We start from the raw sequence: 27,714 nt of genomic DNA, 5'->3' as shown, positions 1-27,714 counted from the left end.
GAGGTTAAATAGCTCTTAATTAGAAAGGGCGTCAAAAGTTACAGAGAGAAGGCAGGAGAATGGGGTTGAGAGGGATAATAAATCAGCCATGATGGAATGGCAGAACGGACAATGGGCTGACTGGCCTGATTCTGCTCCTGTGTTTTTTTGGTCTTATGATCTCTCTGATGTTCTGATTCTACATAGTCCTTGGATCTCCTAAATAAGTAAAAAAATCTCCGTGCAAGATTGACATTTTATTAATTTGTGTCCATTGGAAGCAAATCTGTGTCAAATCTGTTTGGAGGATTATTAAAATTGTACTTTAATCTATTTTAAGCATTAACCTGATTATTTACATCTCTCTTCTGTGCTGTTTTAATGCCTCACTACATTGAGGGAGGCGGTAGCATGGCGGTTACCGTAACACTATTACAGCATCAGGGATCAGGGTTCCATTCCCTCCCCTGCCTGTAAAGAGTTTGACTGCACAGGTTTCCTTCTGGTGCTCCAGTTTCCTTCCACATCCCAAAGACATACGGATTGGTAGGTCAATTGGTGATCTGGGTGCAATTTGGTGGCACAGGCTCATTGGACCAGAAGGACCTGTTACCATGCTGTAAATTTAAAATAACAAAACAAAAGATTAAAGATTCAATATTATTTAATATCATTTCCAGCACAAAAATGTAAAGGAGAAAAAAATAATTGTTACTGGATCTGATGCAGCTCAAAAGAAAAACACAATAAGATAAAGAACATAATATAAAAAAGCAAAATAAGTATAAATATATAAAATAGCTTGTATATTCATAGATTGACCGTATGTCCATAAAGTGACACTAGGCACAGGAGTGTCTGTACCTAAGGCGACTGACAGGAAATGATAGAGTAGTGGTAGTGGGGCGTGTGGAGTGGTGGGTCAGTGGGTGGAGGTGCTTATCAGCCTTACTGCTTGGGGAAAGTAACTGTTTTCCTCCTCCAAAAAAATTGATGCATTCAAGTTGGTAAGCGTGGTCTAATTGTAACCCATGAGAATTGCCTTAAATACTGATCAATGGATATTGCTGAAGATCGTAGCAGTTTACTGATTGAGGGAAGGCAGTTTCCTGTTATCACTAAAGTTCCCTGGAGAGAAACCTCTAACAAAATAATAGTACCTTGCGTGAGAATTTCAGAAATCTCGATGTTTGCACTACTTTAACTCCACTGGTGGAAGTTTGGAAATGCCTTGACATATTGTTGATAGTATTTTTAAAGCAGCGGTTTGGGTAACCATATTCCCAGTGGTCCAGAAGACTGCAGCTGCAACGTAGAAACCACCCACACTGATCCCTGTGTACACAAAGATTTTGTTTCTTTGGAGTCGGCTCCAGCTGCTGCTCTGATCACAAGCTTAAATGTTTGTGTCGTTATGAAAGGTGTAAGTCAGTCTCTCGTGGTGCCTCAGGAATATTGTTGCCTTTGAAGAGTGGAGATTTTCCAAAGAGCAGAGTTCTTTCGCCAAGGTGCTCTGCACATGATTGTAGCCCGATGGGCTGCTTTCAAATACAGTGGATTCCTGTTAATTGGGTCATCGGTTAATTGGGCCGCGTGCTTATTTGGGGCAACACTTCAAGAACAAAACTAATCAAGAAAATTGCCAGGATTCCCTTTGCTTATTTGGGACACTATGCCTTTTAATTGGGGCAGGAGACTGTTGCCAAACAGGTTCCAACTAGCATAAGTTGTGCACTCTGTTGTAGCCATTAGACATTATACCATGCTTAGAGTGAACAGATTTTAAATAGTGTCACTTGATCAAAAAGCAGTGACTTTTGTCACTGATTGTTGGCAAGAAATAACCAGTAAGACAATTCTGAACTGTTTGGCTCCCTGGAGTTTCAAGCATTCAGGCTTAGAGTTGCCAGAAGTGTCGGGGAGTGAAAATGAAATGATTGCACTACATCAACAAGTTAGGAACTACAAAGAATTTGAAGGTATTGACAATTGTCTTAAATGTTACAATGAAAATGAAGGATAGCTATTGGCAGAGGAATTGATTAGGAACTAATACACAGTTTTATAGTATTGTTGTGATATTGGTAGTGTTCTAATTTGTTCTGTATTTCATTTAAATATTTAAATGCATAATTTGTTGCTCAGTTTTACTTTTTATACCTTTTTTTTAACTATTACTGTGAAACTTTGGGTAATTGTGGTAGTTTAATCGGGCCAAAATGTATTGGTCCCAATGTGTTCCAATAACTGGAATCCACTGTATTTAAATTTCAAAATTCAAGATTGTTTATTGTCATTCTTCAGTGCACTGCTGTAAAGAAGAGTGAGATGGTTATAACTCTGGATTCAATCCACCATAAAAAAAAAACACACCCAGTAAAATAAAGTACACAATAAAAAAATACCCAATAAACATAAATATATGTTACGGGGAGAAGGCAGAAGAATGGGGTTGAGAGAGAGAGCCATGATGGTTATCAGAACGGTCTCGGTGGGCTGAATGGCCCTGTACTGCTTTTATGTCTCATGGTCTTATAAAAGCTGTCCTATAAAATACAATGTACAAGTAACTGAGTGTGGCCGTGTATACGTAAGATTAGCTTATATACAATATAAGAGCAAAGTGTCCAGTGCCTGGGGGGTATGAGGGTGCAGAGAGGAGTGGCTGGTGTATGTAGTGTTGTTGGGGCGGGGGGGGGGGTGAGTTGGTGTGTAGGTTAATAGCCGGAGGTGTTGTTCAGCCTGAAAGCTCGGGGACGTAACTGTTTTAAGTCAAGTTGTTCTAGGATGCTAAGAAAAATCATTTGTGTTTCTTCTTCCTAATTGCAATATCCTTGACTCATTGGGACAAAAAAAGGGGTCAGGGCAAGTTATGATGCCTGCCCAGTGGACTACCACACTTTTCAAGTGTAGCCAACAACCAGAGAGAGGTGATGTGGGGTGGAGTTGCTGGGCTGGTTCAAGCTGGCTTGGGAACTTAAAATCAAATTACTCTGAACTTTAAAAGCTGGAATAAATAGAATTAACAACCAGGTAGAGACTGTTGGTTGAAAACTCATGTTCACAAGTGATCTTCGGAGAAGGAAATCTGCCACCCTAATCTGGTCTGGTTCATACATTACTCCAGACCTATCAAAGTGTGAATTCAGGATTCAAGGTTGTTTCTTTAATAAACCAGTGCAAAGGAGAACCAAGTGATTGCTAATCTAGATCTGATGCAGCACATAAAAACACAAAAATACCCCAAAAATGTGAATATAAGAGTAATCCTGTAAAACACAATGTGCAAGTAACTGTTCTATACATAGACTGATTGTATGTACACAAAGTGATGCTAGGTGGTGAGGGTTGGTGAGGTGGGCTAGTGGCTGGAGGTGTTGATCAGCCTGACGGCTTGGATGAAGTAACTGTTTTTGAATCTAATGGTCCTGGCATGGATGCTGCGTAGCCTGTTGGGCTATCCCAATATAAAGGCAACAGCTTTAGGAAGGAAGAAAGATTGACATGCCAAAGCCATCCTTAATGAGAGTTAATCTTATTGAAAGTCTAAAAGGTAAACTAAGAAATTAACTGCACAAGATAATAATTTTAATTTCTTTTGGATTTCTTTAAAGATAAAAGGTAAACTAAGAAATTAATTGTTCAAAATTATGACTAATATTTTTGGATTTTTTAAAGATTAGATTTAACGATCTAGTCATTAAAAAAAGCCCAGCGCAAAGTGTTCTGTGATAAATTAGATCAGTGTGGAAAGTGCTGAGCAACCCACGAGTGTCGCCGTGCTTCTAGTGCCAACATAGCGAGCTCACAATTCGCTAACCCTAACCTTTAAGTCTTTGGAATGTGGAATAAACCAGTGAAAACCCCTCCGAACATGGGGAGAAGTACAGACTCCTTACAGACAGCGACGGGAATTGACTCCCTGATCTTACAGCTGGTGCTTTAAAGTGTTGTGCTAAACATTATATGCTACCATGCTGCCCATTTGAACAATATTAACAACCCCCCCTCCCTTCACCCACATTGATAAAAATGAGTGTACATTATTCTGGTGCTTTTCATCTGTCAGGAAGTCCTTCAACACATTTCTGCCACTTCAGTGACACAGAGGACTCTTAATCAACTATGATTACTTCATCTTCTTCTGATAGTGCTCAGACTCTGTAGTACTTAGGTTCACATCAAGTACCAGGGTTGATGAAAGCTCTGGAAGATCGAAAAGCACTCTCACCCTCAAAGAAGGTTTCGCATCAGTGAAATTATGGCCATATTGCACTTGCACATCAGAAACGCACACTGAGAAATTGTTTCCTTTCACTAATCAATAAGTTTGTGATGTACAGATGAACAGAATGACAGCGTTTTCCCACTTGATAGACTTTTACAGTTGTTAAAGCATAATGAAATTTTCGCATTAAGTAGCTACATAAGGGCTCAGAACAGATGTGTTACCTGTCATGTGGCTGAAGCCATCCAGAAATAAAAGCTTTCCATGTTCCATTTAGTACCCTTGTACAATCTACATTTACATGTGCACTGAAGTTAACTGTATGCAGTTCTGTCCTATCTGATACGTCCAGAAGACAGTAAGGCATAGGAGCAGAATTAGGTCATTTGGCCCATTGAGTCTGCTCTGCTGTCTCATCATGGCTGATTTATTATCCCTCTCAACTCCATTCTCCTGCCTTCTTCCTGTAACCTTTGATGCCCTTATTAATCAAGAACATATCAACCTCCACTTAAAATATTCCCAATGACTTGGCTCCACAGCTATCTGTGGCAATGTTTTCCGCAGAGTCACCACCTTTGGCTAAAGAAATTTTCCTCATCTCTGTTCTAAAGGGACGTCTTCCTATTCTGAGGCTTTGCCCTCTGATCCTGGACATCCCCACTACAAGAAATATATTCTGTAAGCCCACTGTCTATTGCTTTCCATATTTGGTACATTCCTCTAAACATCAGTAAGTACAGGTCGGCCCAGAGCCATCAAAAGCTCCTCATATGTTAATCCTTTCATTCCTGAAATTATTCTGCTGAACCGCCTCTGAACCCTCTGCGATACCAGCACATCCTTTCTCAGATAAGGAGCCCAAAACTGTTCTCAATACTCCCGTGTGGTCTGACCAATGCCTTATAAAGCCTCAGGTTGAACAAGCTTCAGTTTTTCTCTTTGGAGCAAAGGAGGATGAACGACCACATGATAGAGGTATACAAGATGTTAAGAGGCAGAAATCAAATGCATAGCCAGAAACATTTTCCCAGGGTGGAAATGGCTAATACTAGGGAGCATAATGGTAGCAGAACAGTGAGCGCGATACCATTACAGCTTTGGGATCAGAGTTCAGAGTTCAATCCCAATGTCCTCTGTAAGGAATCTGTACGTCCTCCCCATAGAAATTGTGGCTTTCTTCCAAGTGCTCCGATTTCCTCCCACACTCGAAAGACGCACGGTAAAAAAGGATCTAGTGCTTTCCCAGTGTATGTGACAAATATACTTTTCTCGGGCTTCAAGCTGGGTACAGGTGTCAATTTTAACTGACGTTTTGATAACAAATTTGGCCATCGGGGATAAAGATGGCAGAGTTTGTCATTGAAACATCAGTTAAAATTGATACCTGTACCCAGCTGGAATACCGGTTAGTAGGTTATTTGGTCATTGTAATTTGTCCCATGATTAGGTTAGGGTTAAGTTGTGAGTTATCTGGAGTTGGAGTTGCAGGGTGGCAATGCCCAAAAGGCTGGAAGGGCCTATTCCATGCTGTATCTCTAAATAAAATTTCTTCAGCAGTTTGAACGGGGCACGACTGCACAAGCACGTGGAGGTCGGCCAGTGAGAACAGCAGGAAGAGTTTAAAAGCGAGCAGAGTTGATAAGGTGACGGTTATTTCTTCAGCAGTTTGAACAGGGCATGACTGCGCAAGCATGTGGAGGTCGGCCAGTGAGAACAGCGGGAAGAGTTTAAGAAGAAGGAGGCTTTACAGAGTGGGCGTTGGAGGAGTGGGAGACAGAATAGGAAGACTTTGGCTCAACGGGGCTTCGATGATAAAGGGTCAAGGCGAGGTAGGTTATCTGATTAGAATACAGACGGAAAGAATGTGTGTGTGAGGCCAGTTTTCTGTGCTTGGTGTCAGATGTGGGAGGTCCTGGAGACTCCCAGCCTCCTGGACAGCCACATCTACACCAGGTGCGTCGAGCCGCAGCTCCTTAGGGACCGCATTAGGGAATTGGAGATGCAGATCAATGACCTTTGTCTGGACAGGGAGAGTGAGGAGATGATAGAGAGGAGCTATAGGCAGGTAGTCACTCTGGGGCCTGGGGAGACAGTCAAGTGGGTAACAGTCAGGAGAGGGAAGGGCAAGAAGCAGGTGCTAAAGAGTACCCCTGTGACTGTGCCCCTTAACAATAAGTACCCCTGTTTGAGTACAGCTGGGGGAGATGGCCTACCTGGGGGAAGCAACAGTGGTCATGCCTCTGGCACAGAGTCTGGCCCTGTGGCTCAGCAGGGTAGGGAAAGAAAGAGGATGGCAGCAGTGATAGGGGGTTAGGGGGTCAGACAGGCAATTCTGTGGACGCAGGAAAGAAATGCGAATGGTATTTTGCCTCCCGGGTGCCAGGGTCCGGGATGTTTCTGATCACGTCCGTGATATCTTGAAGTGGGAAGGAGAACAGCCAGAGGTTGTGGTACATATTGGTACCAACGGCAGGTAGGAAAAGGGAGGAGGTCCTGAAAGCAGACTTCAGGGAGTTAGGAAGGAAGTTGAGAAGCAGGACCTCAAAGTAGTAATCTCGGGATTACTGCCTGTGTCACGTGACAGTGAATATAGGAATAGAATGAGGTGGAGGATAAATGCGTGGCTGAGGAATTGGAGCAGGGGGCAGGGATTCAGATTTCTGGATCATTGAGACCCCTTCAGGGGCAGGTGTGACCTGTACAAAAAGGACGGATTGCACTTGAATCTGAGGGGGACCAATATCCTGGCGGGAAGGTTTGCTAAGGCTATTGAGGAGAGTTTAATCTAGAATTGCTGAGGGGTGGGAACCGAACTGAAGTGACGGAAGAAAGGGAGGTTGGCTCACAAATAGGGAAAGCTTGGAGACTGTGCGAAAGGGAAGATAGGCAGGTAATAGAGAAGGGACGCACACGGACTGATGGCTTGAGATATGTCTATTTTAATGTGAGGAGTATTATGAATAAAGCGGATGAGCTTAGAGCGTGGATCAGCACTTGGAGCTATGATGTTGTGACCATTACAGAGACTTGGATGCTGCAGGGGCAGGAATGGCTGGCTACTTCAAGTTCCAGGCTTTAGATGTTGCAGAAAAGACAGGGATGGAGGCGAAAGAGGTGGCGGTGTGGCACCGTTGATCAGAGATGGTGTCATGGCTGCAGAAAAGGAGGAAGTCATGGAGGGGTTGTCTCTGTGGGTGGAAGTTAGGAATAGGAAGGGGTCAATAACTCTTCTGGGTGTTTATTTATAGTATGCCAATAGTAAAAGGCATATCGAGGAGCAGATGGGGAGACAGATTCTGGAGAGAAGTAATAATAACAGGGTTGTTGTGGTGGGAGATTTTAATTTCCCAAATATTGATTGGCTTCTCCCTAGAGTGAGGAGTTTAGATGGGGTGGAATTTGTTGGGTGTGTTCAGGAAGGTTTCTTGACACAATATATAAATAAGCCTACAAAAGGAGAGGCTGTACTTGATCTGGTATGGGGAAATGAACCTGGTCAGGTGTCAGGTCTCTCAGTGGGAGAACATCTTGGAGATAGTGTTCACAATTCTATCTCCTTTACCATAGCATTGGAGAAGGTTAGGAACAGACAAGTTAGGGAAACGTTTAATTGGAGTAAGGTGAAATATGAGGCTATCAGGCAGGAATTTGAAAGCATAAATTGGAAACAAATGTTCTCAGGGAAAGGTACAGAAGAAATGTGGCAAATGTTCAGGGGATATTTGTGTGGTGTTCTGCGTAGATACGTTCCGATGAGACAGAGAGGATGGTAGGGTACAGGAACTGTGGTGAACAAAGGGTGTTGTAAATCTAGTCAAGAAGAAAAGAAGAGCTTATGAAAGGTTCAAAAAGCTAGGTAATGATAGAGATCTAGAATATTATTAGGCTAGCAGGAAGGAGCTTAAGAATGAAATTAGGAGAGCCAGAAGGGGCCATGAGAAGGCCTTGGCGGACAGGATTAAGGAAAACCCCAAGGCATTCTACAAGTATGTGAAGAGCAAGAGGGTAAGGCGCAAGAGAATAAGACAAATCAAGTGTGACAGTGGAAGAGTGTGTATGGAACTGGAGGAGATGGCAGAGGTACTGACGAAGGGTCTCAGCCTGAAACGTCGACTGCGCCTCTTCCTATAGATGCTGCTTGGCCTGCTGCGTTCACCAGCAACTTTGATGTATGTTGCTTGAATTTCCAGCATCTGCAGAATTCCTGTTGTTTGTACTTAATGAATACTTTGCTTCAATATTCACTACGGAAAATGATCTTGGCGATTGTAGGGATGACTTGCAGTGGACTGAAAAGCTTGAGCATGTAGATATTAAGGAAGAGGATGTGCTGGAGCTTTTGGATAGCATCAAGTCACCGGGACGGGACAGGATGTACCCCAGGCTACTGTGGGAAGCGAAGGAGGAGATTGCTGATCCTTTGGCGATGATCTTTGCATCATCAGTGAGGGCGGGAGAGGTTCCAGAGGATTGGAGGGTTGCGGATGTTGTTCCCTTATTCAAGAAGGGGAGTAGGGATAGCCCAGGAAATTATAGACCAGTGAGCCTTACTTCAGTGGTTGGTAAGTTGATGGAGAAGATCCTGAGAGGCAGGATTTATGAACATTTGGAGAGCCATAATATGATTAGGAATAGTCAGCATGGCTTTGTCAAAGGCAGGTCGTGCCTTATGAGCCTGACTAAATTTTTTGAGGATGTGACTAAACATATTGATGATGGTAGAGCCGTCGATGTAGTGTATATAGATTTTAGAAAGGCATTTGATAAGGTACCCCATGCGAGGCTTATTGAGAAAGTAAGGCAGCATGGGATCCAAGGGGATATTGCTTTGTGGATCCAGAACTGGCTTGCCAACAGAAGACAAAGAGTGGTTGTAGATGGGTCATATTCTGCCTGGAGGTCGGTGACCAGTGGTGTGCCTCAGGGATCTGTGCTGTGATTTTTATAAATGACCTGGATGAGGAAGTGGAGGGATGTGTTAGTAAATTTGCTGATGACACAAAGGTTTGGGGTGTTGTGGATAGTGTGGAGGGCTGTCAGGGACATTGATAGGATGCAAAACTGGGCTGAGAAGTGGCAGATGGAGTTCAACCCAGATAAGTATGAGGTGGTTCATTTTAGTAGGTCAAATATGATGGCAGAAGATAGCATTAATGGCAAGACTCTTGGCAGTGTGGAGGATCAGAGGGATCTTGGGGTCCGAATCTATAGGACACTCAAAGCTGCTGTGGGGTTGACTCTGTGGTTAAGAAGACATACAGTGCATTGACTTTCATCAACCATAACATAGAAACATAGAAAATAGGTGCAGGAGTAGGCCATTCGGCCCTTCGAGCCTGCACCGCCATTCAGTATGATCATGGCTGATCATCCAACTCAGAACCCTGCACCAGCCTTCCCTCCATACCCCTGATCCCCTTAGCCACAAGGGCCATAAGATTGAGTTTAAGAGCCGAGAGGTAATATTACAGCTATATAGGACCCTGGTCAGTCTCCACTTGGAGTATTGTGCTCAGTTCTGGTTGCCTCACTATAGGAAGGATGTGGAAACCATAGAAAGGGTGCCGAGGAGATTTACAAGGATGTTGGCTGGATTGGGGAGCATGCTTCATGAGAATAGGTTGAGTGAACTCTGCCTTTTCTTCTTGGAGCGACGGAGGATGAGAGGTGACCTGATAGAGGTGTACAAGATAACGAGAGGCATTGATCGTGTGGATAGTCAGATGCTCTTTCCCAGGGCTGAAATGGCTAGCATGAGAGGGCATAGTTTAAGGTGCTTTGAAGTAGATACAGGGGAAATGTCAGGGATAAGTTTTTTTACGTAGAGAGTGGTGAGTGTGTGGAATGGGCTGCTGGCGACGGTGGAGGTGGAAACAATAGGGTCTTTTAAGAGACTCCTGGATGGATACATGGAGCTTAGAAAAATAGAGAGCTATGGGTAAGCCCAGGTAGTTCTAAGGTAAGGATATGTTTGGCACAGCTTTGTCAGCTGAAGGGCCTGTATTGTGCTGTAGGTTTTCTGTGTTTCTATGTTTCTAAAATAAATAGAAATCATAATTTAAAGCGATCGTGTGAAAGTATAGGAAGGATTGTTAGACAAAGAGTGATGTGTGCATGGAACAGCGAAGGGATAGAGGCAGATACATTAGAGGCATTGAAAAATCTCATCGATAGGCACATGGATGATAGAAAAATAAATGGAAATGTGGGAAAGATGGGTTAGATTGATGTTTAAGTAGGTTAAAAGGTCGGTGTAACATATTGGGCCAAAGAGCCTGTACTGTGCTGTAGTGTTCCATGTTCTATAAGTAATGGAAGCTGAAAGAATATCCTTCTATAACAATGTTGGTAAAATAGGTGTACAATAACTTTTTCATATAACCATGCTACACGGTGTGCTAAGAGCTGTTGTACACTTAAGTGAAAAACATGAATTGTTGATGCTTGGAGAGTTAAATTACAAAACAATTTTGTGAGTTGAAATGAAATAAAAGCTATTGAATACATTAAAATCCATTGTTAAAGTAGAGAAGTAACTAGTGCAGTGATTAGTGTCACACTTACTGCTCCAGCTGTATGATTGAGGTACAATCCCACTGCTGTCTGAAAGGAGTTTGTATGCTTTCTCCATGACCATGTAGGTTTCCTCCGGATGCTCCAGTTTCCTGCCACGTTCCAAAGACACACAGTAGAATTATGATTGTGGCCTAGTTGTGGGAATGCTATTTTGTCGACGAAATCATGGCATCCTTTTTTGGCCACATCCTCAGACTGTGATAGTCATTGATGCAAATGACACTCTTCATTATGTTTTGATGTACATGTGACAAATCAAGCTAATCTTTAAAAAAAAAGATCTTTATCTTTTAAAGAGCAAGATGTGAATTGGGATATTTGTACAGGGGAAGTGCACAGGGAGTGAGTGACTGAGATGGGAAGGTGGAATAAAAGTGGCACAGACCTGAAGAAAACCTCCAGGATCAGAAGTCAGTGAAGACAAATGTTCAGTGATGTTCATTTGGATATTTAATGAAGTAAAAGGAGGGTCTGCTCAAACAACTTGATGATAACTTGGATCACAGGAATCTTTTGTCAGCAGTGGAAACATTTTGGAGGTGTCTAATGGGGGTGGGGGTATAAATATCTTCAGTAGAGTCAAATTTTCCTGCAGAGATAAGACTTCCTGTGGTATCCGAGGGCCTTGGAATAGGTAGTCCTCAGCCCCAGGACAGGTCAGCTGCAATGTCACTTTGATTGAGCTTTTTAATTCAGACTGTTCACACTCACTGACTGTTTATGTACTGGCTCCGGTGATGAGATTCCCGAAAGGTCATCATCATGAGCATATTGCTATTACAATATTATAATCACCTTTCTGACAGGCCTGGTGTTAGCTCCCCTGTAGAGTCTGCATTTAATCTTTAAGGCTTTGACACTTCTAATAAGAACCATGTTACCTTGGTAATCTAAACCTAGAAGATTTCAAAAGTTAAATTGGAACAGCTTGTATTTGTACAGTTGTTAGAGGAAATGGCAGTTGCGAAGAATCTTGCTGGAATTATATCGGAAAGCGTTGAGATCAGTCTGATTAGCCAAAATTGTTAGAATGTACAATCAGAGCAGTGAAGCTATTTCTTTCCTCTGTCGGTTTAAAGCTGCACACGGAACCAGAGTCAGAATTAGGTTTATCGTCACTGACATACACTCAGTTGCCATTATATTAGGTATCTCCTGTACCTAATGAAGTTGCTGCTAAGTGTATGTTTATGGTCTCCTGCTGCTGTAGCCCATCCACCTCAAGGATCAAGGTTCGATATGTTCTGCGTTCACAGAAGCTCATCTAAACACAACTGTTGTAACATATGTTTATTTGAGTTATTGTGAGCTTGAACCAGCCTGGCCATTCTCCTCTGATCTCTTTCATTAACAAGGTATATCCACCCATAGAACTGTCACTCATTGAATTTTTTTTTGGTTTTTCACACCATCCTGTAAACTCTAGAGACTGCTCTGCATGAAAATCCCAGGCAATCAGCAGTTTTGGAGATACTCAAACCACCCCTTCTGGCACCAACAATCATTCCACCGTCAGCGTCACTTAGGTCACATTTCTTCCCCATTCTGATGCTTGGTCTGAACAACAACTGAAACTCTTGACTGGGTGTGCAAGCTTGCAGCCATATGATTGGCTGATTGATAGTTGCATTAAAGAGCAGGTATAAAAGTGTACCTAATAAAGTGACCACTGAATATATGTTGTTTTACAGCAGCAATACAGTATAATACATAAAATATACCATAAATTACAAAAAGAAATATATTTAAAAATGAAATACTGCAAAAAAAGAACAAGGAGTCTACAGCCATCTGTGGCAATGAATTCCACTGATTCACCACTCTCTGCAGACTCAGGGAATATAGGACCATTTTTACCATTATTGGGATCAAGTGGTTACATGTTTTAAGTAGATAGGTGTATAAGATGATGAGAGGCATTGATCGTGTGGATAGTCAGAGACTTTTCCCCAGGGCTGAAATGGCTAGCACGAGAGGGCACAGGTTTAAGGTGCTTGGAAGTAGGTATAGAGGAGAAATCAGGGGTAAGTTTTTCATGCAGATCATGCAGAGAGTGGTGAGTGCGTGGAATGGGCTGCCGGCGACAGTGGTGGAGGCGGATACAATATGGTCTTTTAAGAAACTCTTGGATAGGTACAAGGAGCTTAGAAAAACAGAGGGCTATTGGTAACCCTAGGTAATTTCTAAAATAAGTACGTTTGGCACACCATTGTGGGCTGAAGGGCCTGTCTTGTGCTGTAGGTTTTCTGTGTTTCTAAGTTTAGATACAAAAGACTGCAGGTACTGGAATACTGATCAACTCCCAAAGTACTAGAGGAAGTCAACAAGTCAGGCAACAAACGGGCAGTTGATGCTTTAGATTGAAACCCTTCATCTGGTCAGTCCAGATGAAGGGTCTTGATTGAAAACTGCAACTGTCCATTTCCCTCCATAGATGCTGCATGGCCCATAGAGTTCTTTACGCTCTTTGTGTGTCGCTATGTGCTGTAAGAAATATGATGATCCATAAAATTCACTAAAATGTACCTTCTCATTGCTATCATGTGGGGGGTGGGGAGGCACACACTCAAAATTCAGGAACAGCTTCTTCCCCTCTGCCATCAGATTTCTGAATGGACACAGAACCCATGTATACTACCTTACTGCTTTTCTTTCACAATTTATTTAACTTAATTTTTTAAATATGTGTGCGTGTGTATGTATATATATATATTTACTGTAATTTACAGTTTTTATTATTATGCATTGCAGTGTAATGCTGCTACAAAACAACAAATTTCATGACATATGCCGGTGATTTAAACTTGATTCTAGTTCTGCAACTAATGCATATGGGCTTATAGATTATGAGAGGGGCCTCGTTGCAGAACCTAGCAGCTACTTCTAACAACAAAATTTTTGTCAACATAGTTTTTTAATATTTCTTTAAACTGGAGTTGCACAAGGGCATCCTCCTCACAAAAGTGGCATGTTGGTTATATGAGGTAAACAGTCTTTTTCCACAGAGGTTGAGTCAAACTAAAACTAGAGGTCATAGGTTAAAGCAACGCTTACAACAAGCTGGAGGAACTCAGCAGGTCGGGCAGCATCCGTGGAAAAGATCGGTCGACGTTTCGGGCTGGAACCCTTTGTCGATCTTTTCCACGGATGCTGCCAGACCTGTTGAGTTCCTCCAGCTTGTTGTGAGTGTTGCTTTGACCCCAGCATCTGCAGATTATTTTGTGTTTATGAGGTCATAGGTTAAGTGTGAACGGTGAAATATTTAAGGAGAACCTGAGAGGAAGCCTCTTCATTCAAAGAGTGTTGCAAGTGTGGAACAAAATGCCAGCTAAGGTGGTGGATTTGTTTCAATTCCAACATTTAAGAGACGTTTGGATGACATGGATGCTTGTGGTATGGAGGGCGATGGCCCAGATGCAGGTCAATGAGATTAGGCACCATTACAGTTCAGCATGGACTAGATGGGCCAGAGAGGGTCCGTTTCTGGCTCTACAAATCTTAGCTAAGCTTCTTTACTCAGCAATAGCCATATTTTACTTGTACTTCCAAGGGAGCAGAACAAATGTGCTTCTCAAGCGTTAAACTGCAGTGACGCGATGAGGGGATCACATCCCAAAATGTGGGCAAAATTTCTAACTGAAACTATATTGAAAGAATGGTATGTCCATCGCCTGAAATAGAAAACATTCAAAGCAACAAAACATGTTCCATCAAGCCTGACAATAGAAGCAAGTCTGTGCCAACTTTGGGAATATAAATAAGTAGAGGCATGTTCCAAAAACTTAAAATGAGAGGTGAGAGAGCAGACACCAAAAGAAATAACTGCTGTTAAATTCTGGTTCCACGTTAAGCTGATACCATGCTGAAAATTTGGTTTTGAACTCTCTTTGTACCTAATTTTCAGAAGGAAAAGGGAAGTGTATATCAAAGCTGGAGTTACTGAAACAATATTGCTTTTAATAATTTAACAGCTGCTGTACTTGAGGAAAACTTCGAGGTAAGTAGCTTTACGGAATCTTACTATGTCTGCTCTTATTCTTGAACCAGAAATTGCCTGGAGCTTTGACGTTCAGTCATCAGTCTGTCTCATTATAAACAGCTTGGTTTCAGTATACTGATCACTAATCAAATAGTGACTGTTACACGTGTGTTATTTCTATGCTTGACAGAAGGTGTAGCCAAAGCTTTTCTCTCTGGAATTGCACACAGCAGTCAGTACAAGTCCCAGTTGGTGCAAATGAGGTTATCTCTAGGCCATCTAGTTTTCATGCTAATTAACAGCAGTTTCATTTTCTTTTCTGGTTTACAACTTCGACTGAAAAGCACTATGTCCCAATTACAGAGTGCCAAATGGATCAATGCAGATTATAGAAATATGATGGTGTCTCAGCAGGGACATTTATCCCCATACTGTTCAATTAAATTGCATATATTGATTGGTTTGGCTCAGCAAATGTGTGATGGTTATTGGAAGTTAAATAGTTTCAGTCCATAACCTGATTGCCTGCATAGTTACTGAACTATCCATGGCCTCATGGGACACGTTGACAATGTTCTACTGCTCGTTGTTGATATACATTGTAATGGTGGCCCTGTGTAAAATAATGAGACAGTTGCCATTACCAGAGATAAAGCTGAACAATGCAATCTTATTTTGCTTCATTTGCAGTCATTCCAGGATGCTGTTCTATAATCTGCAGTATTGGCATGGTGTGGTGTTTAATGACTCCACATGTTATTGCATTGACAAAAGAATTGTTTATGAATCGGTAATTGGGTCTGATGCAATTTGACATGCTAGTTATAATTCCATAGGTGTCTAATGTAAAAATATTTTAAAATGCCTCAGCACACCCAGCTCAGAGCCCAAGTTGCCATGAGTAACGAATCTTACCTGACATGCTATTCAATATCTTCTACCTTCTGTACTAACAGTTGTATCTTATTATGAAAAATCTTACAAGTCTCTAAGGTACTATGGAAGCAACAACATTACAACATATACAGTTTACAGTATATTTCAGTGTTGGAACCAGTGAATAGATGCTTTCTATTTCAAAATTCATTTCCTAGCTATATTTCATCAAGGTATAAATGCATTAGAGCACCCTATCACAACTTAAGCATTTTAGTTGTTTTATCTAACAATGACTATAAATAAAGTAATTAACTAGGGGGGTATTTTGACAAATTTTAATTTAAATCAATTGCATTATCACTGTTTTGCCCTTTTTGCCGCTGGCATTTAGGGCAGCAATGAGGGTCCCTTTAGGATTCTTCATTGTTGTTTCCATAACAGTTTTGTTTTACCAGTCAGGGTTGTTAGCCCTGAGCTGAACCCCCGAACCTGGAGGACTGTTAGGCCACTCTTAGTCTGGCCTCTACCCTTTAACCTGTTTGTCATGGGTGACCCTACCAGAGCCAAAGCATAATGTCCTGACTCCAGCCCGTATAGCGCTCTGGGAGAGAATCAGGTTTATTAGCACTGACATGTGTTGTCAGATTTGTTGTTTTGCAGCAGCTGTACAGTGCAATACATAAAAAATTACAATATGCTGCACATACATAGATGCATAAATAAATAAATAAATAAATAGTGCAAAAAGAGTGCAAAAAGTTGGATTCGTTGTCCTTACAGAAATCTGATGGTGGGTGGGGGGTGGGGTGGGGAAGAAGCTCTTCTTAAAGCATTGAGTGTGTGTCCTCATGCTCCTATGCCACCTCTTAGATAGGGACATGGATGATAAAAGCAAATGGAGGGCTATATAGGAGGGATGGTCTCTCCAGATATAGAGGCAGTGAGATCAAGAAAGAGTAGGGAGGTGTCAGAAATGGACCAGGTAAATTTGAGGGCAGGGTAGAAGTTGGAGTCAAAGTAGATGAAGTCAATGAGTTTAGCTTGGGTGCAGGAAGCAACACGAATGCAATCGCCAATGTAGCATAGAAAGAGTGTGGGATGGTCACCAGTGTAGGCTTGGAACATAGAATAGTCCATGTAGCTGACAAACAGGCAGGCATAACTGGGACCCATGCGATTTCCCGTGGCTACACTTTTTGTTTGAAGGAAGTGGGAGGGGCCAATTACTTAGAGTGAGGACAAGTTTCACTAGGTGGAGGAGAGTGGTGGTGGAGAGGAACTGGTTGGGTCTGGTGTCTGGAAAGAAATGGGAAGATTTGAAGCCTTCCTGGCTCCTCAGCTTTTTTTCTCCCATCCTGCCAAAGGGTCTCGGCCCTAAATGTCAACTGTACTCTTTTCGTAGATGCTGCTTGGTCTGCTGAGTTCCTTCAGCATTTTGTGTGTGTGTTGCTTGGATTTCCAGCATCTGCAGATTTTCTCTTGTTTGTGATACAATCCTTCAGTAGGTTTCAAGTTGATCTTGTAACAATCATTGTAAAGTGATAAATTATTCTGTGATTATTAGATTAGATTAGATTAGATTATGAGGACATGAAGTCCTCCAGCGCAGCAAACTTGCCGATGCAGCATCCTGGAAGCATCCGACCACAGTCCGACTCTGAGTCTGTATGAAAACTCCGAGCCTCCGACCAGCTCTTCGACACCAAACACCGAGCACCATCTCTGCCGAGCGCTTCGACCCCGGCCCCAGCAACAGGCAGTAGGCAAAGCCGAGGATTTGGGGCCTTCCCTCCGGAGATTCTCGATCGCACAGTAGCAGCGGCAGCGAAGCAGGCATTTTAGAAGTTTCTCCAGGTGTTTCCTCCGTGCTTCTCACGGCTGTCTCCATCAAATCCGGATTGTACATGGCCCCCTAGTTAACACATATTGATATCAATTCGTAACGGCCACGTGCACTGCGTCGTGCTGCCATCTTCTCCTCCCATCTTATACATGTTGCTGAATTAAGAAACAGAGCCATTATCTGATGTGACAAGTGAAAATCGAATAAAATTCCCTGGTTGCTACACAGTCAGTGGCCACTTTATTGGGTACCTCGTGTTTGAACAACAACTGAACCTCTTGAACGTCTCTGCATGTTTTTATGAGTTGACTTGCTAATCAGCCAATCAACATGATTGACTGATTAGAAATTTGTATTCATGAGCAAATAGAGTGATAGAACACAACAGCACAGAAACAGGCCCTTTGGCCTTTCTAGTCCATGCCAAACTATTAATCTCTCATCCCATCAACCTACACCTGACCGTAGCCCTCTATACACCTCTCATCCATGTACCTGTCCAAATTTCTCTTAAATGTTGAAATTGAACCTGTGTCTACCACTTGCACTGGCAGTGCTCTCACGGCCATTTGAGTGCAGAAGTTTCCCTTCATGTTCCCCTTAAACATTTCACCTTTCACCCTTAACCCATGACCTCTAGTTGTAGTCTCACCCAACCTCAGTGGAAAAGCCTGCTTGCATTTACCCAATCTATACCCTTCATAATGTTGTTGCCTCTATCAAATCTCCCCTTGGTCTTCTACATTCTAGGGGATAAAATTCTAACCTATTCAATCTTTCCTTACAACTCGGGTCCTCTAGACCTAGCAACATTCTTGTAAATTTTCTCTGTACTCTTTCAATCTTGTATATATTTTGGCACAGTAGCTTCTCTCATTACTATGCAGTTATCTTAAGCATCTTCCTTATGTAACGCCTAACCCTACAGGTCTATTTCTAACTCATGTTCTCAGTATGTCTGTCTGTCTTTCTGTATGTTTTTGTATTGCACAGTATATATTTTTGCACATTGGCTGTTTGTCAGTCTTTACTTGTGTGTAGTTTTTCATTGACTCTATAGCAGCTGCTTCCAACCTTTTGTATGCCACAGACCCTACCATTAACCAAGGGTTCTGTGGACTTCAGGTTGGGAACCCCTGTTCTATTGTATTTCTTTTCTACTGTGAATACCTGCAAGATAATTCATCTAAGGGTAATATATGGTGACATAATATATATGCACTGTGTTAATAAATTTACTTTGAACTTTTCCAGATCTGAATTTCTACTTCATTCCTTGATCTTGTATTTTCACCTGGATTAGTTATTGTTTCTTGATTAAGCATTGACAAGTCCAAAGCTATATTGTTTGAATCTATTTGACACTTTGCACCATAGATGTTCTTTGTATCCCTTTTCTCCCTTGGATATTTTTCTCAATCTAAAACTGTTTTTTTGTTGGCAGCTTCAGATCCACCCTATCAAAATGCCAATTCCTCCGTGCACAGCAGCGTAGTGGTTTGTGTAACACTATTACAGTGCCGATGACCTGGGTTCAATTCCACCACTGACTGTAAGGAGCTTGTATGTTCTCTCCGAGTGCTCTGGTTTCCTCCCACATTCCAATGGGAAATGGAAGTATGGGCTATTAGGTTAATTGGTCTCATGGGTGTAATTGAGTGGTGTAGTCCGGAAGGGCCTGTTACTGTGCTGTATATCTAAATAAAATAAATAAATCAATGTTCCATGTCCTGTTGCAATGAAATTCTGCACATCCATTAACGATGTACCACAGAGAAATCCAACACTTGAGTTAATTCCCTGCCTTACTGGACCTCCCTCCTGGAATTATCTTTTGACTGTTGCTGGAGTGCTGCTCCTTCGGTACTCTGGTACTTTTTCCCCTCCTCTTTTCTTCTTCGATTCCTCACTCTGGCCTCTAACCTCTTCTCCTTGCTTGACAATCACCTGGTGCCACTCCTTCCCTTTCTCCCATGATCCACTCCCTTCTCCTATCAGACCCCTTCTTCTCCAGCCCTTTGCCTTTTCCACCTATCACCTCCCAGCTTCTTACTTCATCCCCCTCCCCGCAACCTGGCCTCACCTATCACCTTCTGCTTACCCTCCTCCCCCTTATTCAGGCATCTTCACTCTTCCTTTCCATTCCTAATGAAGAGCCTTGGCCTGAAACGGCGACTGTTTATTAATTTCCATTGATGCTGCCTGACTTGCTGAGTTCCTCCAGCATTTAGTGTGTGTCGCTTTGGACTTTTAGCATCTGCATGACCTCTTGTGTTTATGATTTGCTGCTCTCATCTGCCCAGTCAAATAACATTCTCCTCTAGACAACTGTTCCAGCATAAGTAGGAGAGCTACTATCCTCCTACATTATAGTAGTTAGTTTTAAAATTTATTATGGCAGAGATGTGATATCTTAATGCATCAAGTTTTCAATAACCTTCGGATGGGTGTCTGTATCTTGTAGCTTGTCTGTTGCTTACAGCTAATGACTTTGTGAATGCAAATAACATGAAACTGCTGCTGAAACATTTTTCATTGCTTTTGTGTATATATACTCACAGTGACCGCTTTATTATGTATCTCCTGTACTGAATAAAGTGATCACTGAGTGGATGTTCATGCTCTTCTGCAGCTGTAACCGTACACTTCAAGATTCAATGTGTTATGTGTTCAGAGTTGCTTTTCTCCTCACTGCTGTTATAACATGTAGTTATTTGAGTTACTGTCACCTTGCTGACAGCATGAAACAATCTGTCTGTTCTTCTCTGACCTCCTTCATTAGCAAGGTGTTTTCACCCTGAGAAATGCTACGCACATTTTTTTTTTTGCTTTTTCACACCATTCTCTGTAAACTATAGAGACTATTGCATGTGAAAATCCTTGGTGATCAGCATTTTCTGAGATACTCAAACCACCCTGTCTGGCACCAACAATTATTCCTCAGTCAGAGTCACTTGGATCACATTTATTTCCCATTCTGATATTTGGCCTGAACAACCACTGAACCTCTTGGCCATGACTGCATGCTTTAATGCAGTGGTCCCCAACCACCAGGCCGTGAGGAAACGATATGATTTGGCGATGTGAAACAATATGAGTCAGCTGCACCTTTCCTCATTCCCTGTCACGCACTGTTGAATTTGAACACCCCCCCCCCCACCCTGTCGGCCAGTCCGCAAGAATATCGTCAATATTAAACTGGTCCGTAGTGCGCGAAAGGTTGGGGACCCCTGCTTTAATGTATTGAGTTGCTGCCACATGATTGGCTGATTAGATATTTGCATTTAATGAGTAGGTGTACAGCACTGGTAAGCTCTTCTGCGTGAAATACAGTAGTTGTGTTTCTGCCTACTTGTGAGGTAGATAGTCTGCATGTTAATTTATTAAGTCTATGGAACTGATCTAGAAGAATGATTAACTTTATCTGACATATGTACATCAAAATAGGGAGATAGTTTAGAGGAGGTGTGTGGGGCAGAGGTGTTGGGGAGGGTTTTTTTATATAGACAGTAGCAGGTGTCCAGACTGTGTTTCCAGGAGTGGTGGTGTTGGCATATATGATAGTGGTGTTTAAGAGGCTTTTAGATAAGTATATGAATATGCAGGAACTGAAGGGATAGAGACTATTTGCAGACAAAAGGAATTAGGTATCATCAGAATCAGAATGTTTAATACCACTGGTATATGTTGTTATGTTGCAGTATTACATTGCAATACATAATAATTAAAACTGAATTACAGTAAGAAGAGTGTGTGGGTATATGTATGTGTGTGTGTATATATATATATATATAGTTAAATTAAATAATTTGTGCAAAAAAGTAGCGAGGAAGTATTTATGGGTTCGATATCCATTCAGAAATCTAATGGCAGAGAGGATGAAGATGTTCCTGAATTGTTGAGTGCATGTTTAATTAGTTCAGTACACATCATGTGTCTGTTCCTGTCCTGTACTGTTCAGTATTCATTGTATTATGTGGTACACTTGATCTCAAACAATAAGATACTGGTTCTAGTACCAGATCCCTGATCTAAATCATTCAAGTGTTTCATAAAAACACAAGTGATGGTAGAAGTAGGTTAGGCGCTCCCTTGAGTCTGCTGTACTTCAATGCTTCCATGTAATATTCCTTAAAGCTAGATAAATATTCCAAAATTTGTGACCTAATTCTGAGGATTTGAGTTATTAAACCATAGTCATAAATGGTAGATGATAAGAGTAAAAATATTTGGAGCATTCAACACTGCTGTAATAAATAGGAAAATTATCGGGCTGGTGTCCCACTGCACATGTTGCTGAAGGAATTAAAAACAGATAACTTAGCATCAGTTTTCTTCAGTGTTTTCATTTGACATCTACTCTCAGTGGCCATTTTATTAGGTACCTCCTGCACCTAATAAAGTGGCCAGTGCATGTATGTTCATGGCCTTCTACCTCTGTAGCCATTCACCTCAAGGTTCGACATGTTGTGAGTTCAGAGATGCTCTTCTGCACACCACTGTTGTAATGTGTGGTTACATGAGTTACTTTCACCTTCCTGTCAGCTTGAACCAGTCTGACCTCTCTCATTAACACAACATTTTTGTCTATAGAACTGTCTCTCACTGGATGTTTTTTTGTTTTTCACGCCATTCTATGTAAATTCTGGAGACAGTTATTCATGAAACTCCCAAGAGTTGAGCAGTTTCAGAGATACTCAAACCACCCCATCTGGCTTCAACAATCACTTCACAGGTCAACATCACTTAGATCACGTTTCTTCCCCATTCTGATATTTGGTCTGAACAACAACTGAACCTTTTGACCATGTCTGTGTGCTTTTAAGTATTGAGTTGATGCCACATAATTAGCTGATTAGATATTCAAAGTTCAAATTAAATTTATTATCCGAGTACGTATATGTCACCACATAGAGCCCTGATTTTCTTACGGACATGCTCAGTAAATCCAAGAAACGTAATAGAATCAATGAAAGACTGCACCTAACAGGACAGACAATTAGTGTGGAAAGGACTCCAAATATAAAAGAAAAAAAGAAAATAATAATAGTAATAAATAACTAAGTAATAAATATCGAGAACATGAGCCTTGTGAGTGTTTATGGGAACAATTCAGTGAAGGGTTGAGTGAAGTTATCTGTACTGGTTCAAGAGCCTGATGGTTGAAGGGTAATAACTGTTCCTAAACTTGGTGGTGTGGGATCTGAGGCTCCTGTATTTCCTGACGGCAGCAGCGAGAAGAGAGCGTGGCCTGGATGGCATTAACAAGCAGGAAGTCAGGAGTCCCTAATAAAGTGGCTACTGAGTGTATATCAATTCCTCTCCTCTTAACACATTCCTTTATCAAGGAATCAACTTTATTCACTATATACGTTACATGTCTTAGGAGTTTGCTGTGTGTTGGCACGGTATCAGCAATAAATAAGAACATTCAACAATTATAGGAATAAAGAATTATATAAAAGTAAACTTGGAGATTAAAGTATGGATATGGAATAAACTATGCATAAATACTTAATGCCATCATGTATTTACGATGTCAACAGAAGTGTATAAAGTATTTTAATGTGTTTACAGTACAGTGCAGTGACTGAGGTAGCTATGGTACCACAGTATATCCATCACAGAGTCCAGAGAAATAGTACATATATTTTGCATCATTGTTGGTTCTGATATGAAAATTACACACTATGTTTGAATCCTGATGTAAGCAAAATTGACTAGGAAAAGGCTGGAACAAGGCATTAATTATCTGTGGTTAAAAGTTGAGATCCCAGTGATTCATGCCTAACAATGAACATTGGTTTCCAGAATAAATAAACAATTTAAAAACCATTTTTGTATAATTTTTGAAATCCATTTATTTGGCTCAAAAATAAAAATAATAATTTGAGATTTGTAACTGCATAGACTAGTAATTTAGTCAATTTTTACTAAATTGAATATGAATTATTTTAGTAACAGAACATACAGCTCAGATTTGCATGCACTGTATTTCTAAATCTGATTATATCTTCCATAAATTGTGTTTTGTGCTTCCAGTTTGTTAATAAAATCACTTCCCTTTCATTGGGCTCAGTGTAGTGACCCCTTGGAGGCAAAATATCTTTGATGGAATTGAAAGAGATTGATAATTACCCCTTAATGAATATTCATGATGACTGGATACTGTGGGCAAAATTTACACCAAATGATTTGCTGTGTGGTTTTGATCGGTCACTTTGTATGTCACAATGTAGTTGAACACTGACATTCAGTTTATGTTTCTGTGCTTTTATTTATGTATGTAAAAAGGAAAGGAAATGTATTTTTAAGGAATTTCATAAATAATTTACAGTATATGTAGATTGTGGGAAGATTGAAATTATATTGTACTTTGCTCGAGTGGATGTTAAGTAGTGTTTCATTATTCCAAGTTACTTATTTATTTAGGGATACAGTGCGGAACATGCCCTTCCGGCCCAGCGAGCTGTGTCTCCCAGTGACCCCCACCGATTTCACCCCAGCCTAATGACTGGACAATTTACAATGACCAGTTAACTTACTAACTGGCATGTCTGTGGGCTGTGGGAGGAAACAGGAGCGTCCAGAGGAAACACATGCGGTCATGTGGGAGGATGTACAAACTCCTTATAGACGGCACCATAATTGAACTCTGACCTCCGGAATGCTCTGACCTGTAATAGAATCACGCTAGTTTCTACACTATCTTGGCGCCCGTGATCATGTGGAGTATCAGGAATTTCAAACATGATGTGCATTATCTTGGTAACAGTTTAGCTAAGGAGTTCTGTTTGGTTTTCACTAGATTTCAGTACATTATTATTTAACGATGGGACATGAAGTAGTAAAGAGTAGTAGGTAACTTAACCAACATAATGAACTTAAATGTCACTGGATTTTGCAGGGGATTGACGTATTTCCGTGTGTGTGTGTGTGAGAGAGAGAGAGAGAGAGAGAAAGAGATGTCTATTATATGGAGGCATGCTAGTTTCTCTCCTAGAATGACAACGAGGAGTCAAGCCCATGTGTCTTCAGGTTATATGGGTTAATTAGAACAAGGTCTGCAGACATAATTTAGCCCACATTTTAATGTCATATTTCCTCACCTTTTTCCCACTGCAATACTTCAGTATTATACCATAATGCAGTGAACCACAAGAAATGTCAATTTTTAGAAGTCGTCAAATAAAGTTTGCTAGAACTTAGAGTTTCTTCGCAGTCAAGGTGAGGAAGAAAAAATAACGTGAAATGATGCAGTCACTGGTATTGTAATGCAGTGGTTTACAGAATTTATCTTAAGACTACAGTTCCATATATTTGTAATACAGCTGCATTGTTATGAATATTATTTTATGCCAAAAATTAATTTAACAAACTACAGTTTTATACTCTGAAGTACATCAAATACGAAGATACTTCAAGATTGGGGTGCTACAGTAGCACAGCAGCTAATGGTGATACTATTACTGTACAGCACAGGGCATCACTGTTTGGAGTTCAATTCTGATATTCTCTGTAAGAAGTTTGTATCTTCTTTCTGTGACTGGGTCTCCTCCGGGTGCTCTGATCTCCTTCCATAGTCAAAGACCTACCAGTTAGTAGGTTAATTAGTCATTGTAAATTGTCCTGTGATTGGACTAGGGTTAAATAGGTGGGTTGCTGGGCGGTGCAACTTGTGTTGTAAGGGGCTGTTCCAAGCTGTATTTCTAAATAGATAAATAAAAATAAAAAATAAAATTGAATCTGGGAACTGCATGTAACTGCACAGTGACGTGGGACTCAAATGCTTGAAAACGTTTATACTTGAAGGCTATTGAGAGCATTATATAAGGCATAATATTGTCATAAAATTTAAGGGTGTAACATAAGTACTTTTTATCACCTGAGCCTTGTGATTTTCTGATAGATCTAAGATTTCCATTGGGCACCAGTTGTTTCTATTGTTTTAAAAATCTATTTGTCATTGACGTTGACAGGAACTTAAAGTCACTTGCTCGATTGCACTCATGGTGAGTTGACAAATGCTTTCCTAGGTACTGTTGTCCAATTAAAACAACTCCAAATGTCAATAAACCTTTCATGATATTAGGCTGATATACGAAATCTCCCAAAGCTTTTAACAGTGCAACACTTGAAAGACTGTATAGCTAATTTGCCGGGTATGCTGTTCTGCCTATTAGAGATGCTAAAACCACTTTTTATAATGCAGTTTGCATTGTAAGTAAATGCTGGTATTTATAAATTTAGACCATGAGACCATAAGACCATAAGATATACAAGCAGAATTAGACCATTCGGCTCATCGAGTCTGCTTCATCATTTCATCATGGCTGATCCAATTTTCCTCTCAGCCCCAATCTCCTGCCTTCTCCCCATATCCCCTTATTTATTTCAAGGGGAATAGAATATAAAAACAAGGAACTGAATTGACTTTATTTCTTTCATCCTTCACATACATGTGGAGTAAAAATCTTTACGTTACAACTCTGTCTGAATGTGCAATGTGCAAACTATAGCAATTTGTAATAAATATTATGTACAGTAAGATATGCAACAGAACAGTCAATATAGCTTAGAAATACAATTGTGTCAGTGTGAATTAATCAGTCTGATGGTCTGGTGGAAGAAGCTGTCCTGGTGCCTGTTGGTCCTGGTTTTTATGCTGTTGTATCGTTTCCCGGATGATAGCAGCTGGAATAGTTTGTGGTTGGGGTGACACTGGTCCCTGATGATCCTTCAGGCCCTTCCTACTCACCTGTTGCTGTGAATGTCCTGAATAGTGGGAAGTTCACATCCACAGATGTGCTGGGCTGTCGGCACCACTCTCTGCAGAGTCCTGTGATTGAGGGAGGTACAGTTCCCACACCAGGCAGTGATGCAGCCAGTCAGGATGCTCTCAATTGTGCCCCTGTAGAAAGTCCTTAGGATTTGGGGACTCATGGCAAACTTCTTCAACCGTCTGAGGCGAAAGAAGCACTGATTTGCTTTTTTCACCACACAGCCAATATGTACAGTCCACATTAGATCCTCAGTGATGTGTATGCCGAGGAACTTAAATCTGTTCATCCTCTCAAACCCAGATCCATTGATATCAATAGGGGTTAGTCTGTCTCCATTCCTCCTGAAGTCCACAACCAGCTCCTTTGTTTTTGCGACGTTGAGGGAGAGATTGTTTTCTTGACACCACTGTGTCAGGGTGATGACTTCTTCTCTGTAGGCTGCTTCGTTATTATTTGAAATAAGGTCAATCAGTGTAGTATCATCTGCAAATCTAATTAGCAGATTGGAGCTGTGGGTGGCAACACAGTCATGGGTGTACAGAAAGTAAAGGAGGGGACTTAGTACACAGCCCTGGGGGCTCCTGTGGTGAGGGTCAGAGGGGCAGAGGTGAGGGAGCTCACTCCTACCAACTGCCAGCAATCTGACAGGAAGTCCAGGATCCAGCTGCACAAGGCAGGGTGAAAGCTGAGGTCTCTGAGCTTCTTGTCAAGCCTGGAAGGAATTGTGGTGTTGAATGCTGAACTGTAGTCCAAGAACAGCATTCTCACTTAAGCATCCCTCCTCTCCAGGTGGTATAAGGACAGTATGTAGAGCTGTGGCTACTGCGTCGTCTGTCGATCAGTTGTGTCGGGAGGTGAATCGTAGAGGGTCCAGTGTGGGTGGTAGCAAGCTGCAGATGTAGTCCTTGACCAGCCCCTCAAAGCACTTGCTTATTATTGAGATGAGTGTGACAGGAAGCCAGTCATTCAGACATGTTACCTTGGTCTCTTTAGGTACAGGGACAATGCTGAAGTTTTATAAGACACTAGTCAGGCTGCATATGGAGTATTGTCAACAATTTTGGACCCCTAATCTTAGAAAGGATGCATAGTCATTGAAGAGTCCAGAGAAGGTTCACAAGGATTATTCTGGGAATGAAGGGGTTAACATATGAGGAGCATTCACAGCTTTGGGCCTGTACTCACTGGAATTTAGAAGAATGCTGGGGGATGTCATTGAAACCTAATGAATGTTGAAAGCACTAGATAAGGTGGATGTGGAGAGAATGTTTCCTCTGGTGGGGGTATCCAGAACTAGAGCACAGCCTCAAAATTGAGGGATGACCTTTTAGAACAGAGGTAAGGAGGAATTTTTTTAGCCAAGGGGCAGTGAATCTGTGGAATGCTCTGCCACAGACTGTGGCAGAGGCCAAGTCTGTCGGTATATTCGAAGTGGGTTTATAGA

General features: G+C 41.4%; 1 protein-coding gene across 5 annotated transcripts in view; it reads left to right on the top strand.

Moving 5' to 3' along the window:
- The window catches only part of LOC134359757 (DENN domain-containing protein 1A-like), a 634,195-nt gene that overhangs the window by 291,520 nt on the left and 314,961 nt on the right, over positions 1-27,714 (top strand). The window lies entirely within an intron of this gene.

This window comes from Mobula hypostoma, chromosome 21 (genome assembly GCF_963921235.1).
Source record: "Mobula hypostoma chromosome 21, sMobHyp1.1, whole genome shotgun sequence".
Classification (NCBI taxonomy): Eukaryota; Metazoa; Chordata; class Chondrichthyes; order Myliobatiformes; family Myliobatidae; genus Mobula; species Mobula hypostoma.
Note: the sequence above shows the minus strand (reverse complement) of the source record. Positions and strands in the feature narration are given on the sequence as shown.